Genomic DNA, 4,254 nt, shown 5'->3' with positions numbered 1-4,254 from the left:
TTTTTGACGCTGCCACCGCAGTTTGTCCTTCATGAGCCTTTCTAGACAAGATGGAGGTGCAAGATGGCGGCTGCCTGTAGTGGCGACCCGCGACCATGGAGATATAAACAGCTTTTTATAAGGTAAAAATAATAAAACAAGGTCTTTGTCTGCGAAGATTAGACACGTTTTTTCATTATTGTCATTAGTGATTATCTCAATTTCGTCTAAAAGAATTGACAAAATCCTACACACTGTGCCTTTAAAGTGATAGTTTAGATCTATTATTGTGGGTTGTAGATAATTCGTTGAATGACTTCAGTTTGTATAAATAAAGTTTAAATCTAAAATTGATGAACATCTATAGAAAAATTTTAATTTTAAGGGGGTTGCAATCTACAATAGTTATGGACCTTCTTAGACAAGGTTTTAGCTGGTCAATGCTGTCATAATTTTTTTTCTTTTTCTTTTTTTTCAAATTGAAGCCCTTTGATTAACTCCCTGTGGTTGTTAAGGTAATAAGTGTTCACAAGCTTTCCTCAGAATTCTGCTTGAAAAGATCTGAATCATTACCTTAAATTATAGTAGTTGTTGAAGCTTAACTGTACATGATTGAGCATGCTGAAAAGAAACTTCTAATTTATGTTTGGTCATTTTCATTAATATTCCAATATATGAAACTAAAAATACTTCAAATGTGTAGAGAATCGTTTTGTTTATTTATTATTGTTAATACATACAGTTCAAATATAAACCCTGAAACCACACAGGCCTCAGCCTCCCACACTGTTCCCACTTTAACCCTGAATGTATACATGTAAGTATGATTACAGCTGTTGGTTTATGTGATGTAACCTTTTATCTGATAGCAAACTGTCTTTAACCCTACATATTGTTTTTTTTTTCTTTTCCTTTCTTTTTTATCCCACAGCTGTACAGCCTTGAACCCAGAGCTGATGAATAGGCAGGGAAGGCTCTTATCAGGGGCAGCTGTGAGAGTCATTTATCAGCTGAGAATAATGGAAGCAAAAGGAGATGAGTGGGCTAGTCAGCCTATTGCTCCACAATATACTGTATTAGTCCTACATATTATCAGTGTCTTGGAACAACTGTGGATCTTCATCTTTGTCACTGTTGGTACTACTTTCCAAACAAGAGTCAAGCATCTGGCATATACTGCAAAAGAAGAAATTCTCTTGGTACTTAATGTTGGTGCCTTAAAACCTGGAATTCATATGAATATTAAAACTGATGAAAATTACTGTATATACTATAGATTAGTGAAGTTAAATGGGGAAAATCTTATGAATAATTTCAAGAGATTTCAAACAACAGCAAATCTCTTCAGGTATGTTTCCATAAGCTCAAAACATCAAACCCCTCATTCTTCATGACAAAACAGTTCCAGCTCCTTCAGTTTATCTGGCTGCTACTAGTGTACAGCTGTTTTACTAATATGTTTAGGATTATTGTCCTCTGTCCCAGTCTCAAACCTCTGTAGGACTTTAATAGGTTTCTCTCAAGATTGCATCACTATTTTCTGTTCCTTTAATCTTTACTTCAGCTTGGAGCAGTTTCCCAGTTCCTTTTGATGTGAAACTTTCCCACAGCATGTTGCTTCCACCACCATGCTTCACTGTGGAGACAMTGTTCAAATCATGAGGAGGGGGATGAGGTTTGCACCAGACATGGTGATGTCCTTGATGAACAAAATTTTACATTTTAGTGATCCAATTATGGCAGTATTTAGGGAAGAAAATGATCTATGTTTTTTTAGCAAAGGTTTTTTTGTTTGTTTGTTTGTTTTTTCTTCCTGGCCACTCCTCTATAAAGCCCCATTTTGGTCTTCAAGACAGATACATCCATCTCTGAAGAGCTGCAACTCCATCAGGTTATATCTGGTCTCCTGTTCATGTTTCTCTGATTAAAGCCTCCTTGCTCTGTTTGTGTTTCTTTGCAGCTTTGCTGTGGTGACATTATGTTTTAATTGTCTAACAATAGATGTGATGGTGTGTGTTTATAGGTCTGGGGATTTGTTATTATTATTATTATTATTATTGTTGTTGTTGTTGTTGTTGTTGTTGTTGTTGTTGTTGTTGTTGTTGGTGTTGTTGTTATTATTGAAACCCTGATCTGTATTTCTCTGCACCTGCGTTTTTGACCAATGACCAACATCATGCTTTTGTTTGCTTGGTTGTAGCCCTCACCACTTAGAGGTGTTGTCCATAAGGGTTATAAGATCAACATGTGGTTCTGGTTTAACATGTCAAAGCTCAGGTTGGAYACATCCATCCATTTTCTGTACTTGCTTCATCCTTCAGGGTCACTGGTGCCCWTTTCCAGTAGTGACTGTGCGAKGGGTGGGGGACACCCTAGGCAGGTTGCAWGTCCATGACAAGGCCMCATAGAGACAAATAACCATYCACTCTRCCACTCACACCTARGGACAATTCAGAGTTAATAATTAACCTAAAAGTCATGTTTTTGGGTCTGTGGGAGGAAGTCGGGATATCTAGAGAAAACCCATGCATGCAAGGAGAGAACATGCAAACTCTAACCAGAAAGATCCCCAGACAAGGTTTGATCTGGCAACCTTCAGCTAAGGGGAAACAGCTCTACTAACTGAGCCAACGTGCTGCATCCAAGCTAAACAGAACACTTCACAARGAGTTGAATATTAGCTGAATACCCACTCTTTAACAAATACTGTGATTTCTATGACAGTTTATGAAAAGGAGGAAAAGAAAGTCTGCTAACCTTGTCATGTCAAGTCATAGGAAAAAAAMAATCTGACATTATGACATATTTCTCCAGTTTTCTTGTACACATTTAAAGGAATTTGCTTGTCAGGTCTGACACTAAATGCACCAGTTAGAGCCACACAATGTAGAAACAATATGAACTCTTTAAACAATCTTCCTGGGACTACATGAACCAGCACTAGCAGCAAAAAATATGCCTTTAAGATGCAGCTACTGCCAACTGTTATTTCTCTCTGGCACTAAGGGACAATACATTTAAACTGCACATTTATGCTGTTCAAGTTTAAATGTATGTTTGAGCGTTTGTTAATGCAAAGAAGTGGGATGTAAATAAGTATAATTAGTYAACTTAGCCTCTTTACGTCTGTGTGGTGTGGAAGGAAAATTGCACCTAATGCACTCTGGTGTTTATTGCTAGAGATTTTTTTTTTCTAAGACAGTCCTAAGCATTCTGTACAAAACTGCCTGCCACCTTTTGTTTGGTACGTTTTTCACATTGCTCACAAAATATTGGCTTAAGTGAAACTTTTTTCCAATATGAAAATACAGACTGCAAAGTAAAATGTAAGGTTTAATGTGTTAATTTCACAAAGACAATGTTGTTTCTCTGCTAAACAGCAGGTCATTTGGGGCACTTTTTACTGTATGTAATCTTCTCACAGTGTGTGGTGAGAAATTAAAAGCAATAAGGTAGGAAAGTAATTCATCACAAGCTTTTTGTGTGTTACAGCTGCACGAACTATGTCACTAGGAAGAATGGGCCAATCAGCTTCATCCCTGTTTTTCTTAACGTCTGAGCCACAAAATTTCCTCTAAAATCCCATTGAGACATGTTACGCTCTGAATTATATTTACTTTTTTGAAAGTTTATAAAAGTTAAAGAAGTATTGCCCTTGAGCTAATACAGTATTTAATTATCATATTTTCATAAATGTTTTTTTCTGTTCCTGGGACAGCACCCACCTTAAAATCCAGACAAGTTTCACGTCTTTTATTTTGTCTCCATCATCCTAACATCCTAACAGCTCTAGTGTTATCAGTTGAGGAGATAATCCTTAAGCAATGTTTGTTACAAAGTTTAAAGGGGCTCTATCATGTAAAATCAACTTTTTTGAGTTTTATATCATGTTATAATATGATACTTTCCTAAAAAAAACACGCCCAAAGCCTTGCTTTGACTCATTCATGCATGTTTGAGAAATCCTGCAGCATTTTTAGGAAGCCATGCTGAGGAGCAAAACGACAATTGGGGACCAGAAACGCCTTTGGGGACCAGAAACGCCCCTGAGACKTGTCTTTAAGCCGAACTTCCTCATGGCAGAGCGCACCCCCTACCCCCCACCCCGCCCATGATTCATGCAGGCTCTCGGGTGAAAGTGAAAGTGAAACTTAACTGTCTGCTGAGCTCAACATAAGTTCTCACTCAGTGAAGCTCTTTTCAGATTAAAAATGCCTTTGAGGAAATGCATTTTCGGATGCGAAGTAAACTGCATCATGGCAGCCCCCCCTCCCT

This window comes from Austrofundulus limnaeus, unplaced genomic scaffold, assembly GCF_001266775.1.
Source record: "Austrofundulus limnaeus strain Quisiro unplaced genomic scaffold, Austrofundulus_limnaeus-1.0 Scaffold347, whole genome shotgun sequence".
NCBI classification, from domain to species: Eukaryota; Metazoa; Chordata; class Actinopteri; order Cyprinodontiformes; family Rivulidae; genus Austrofundulus; species Austrofundulus limnaeus.
This window is presented reverse-complemented; position numbering follows the sequence as displayed.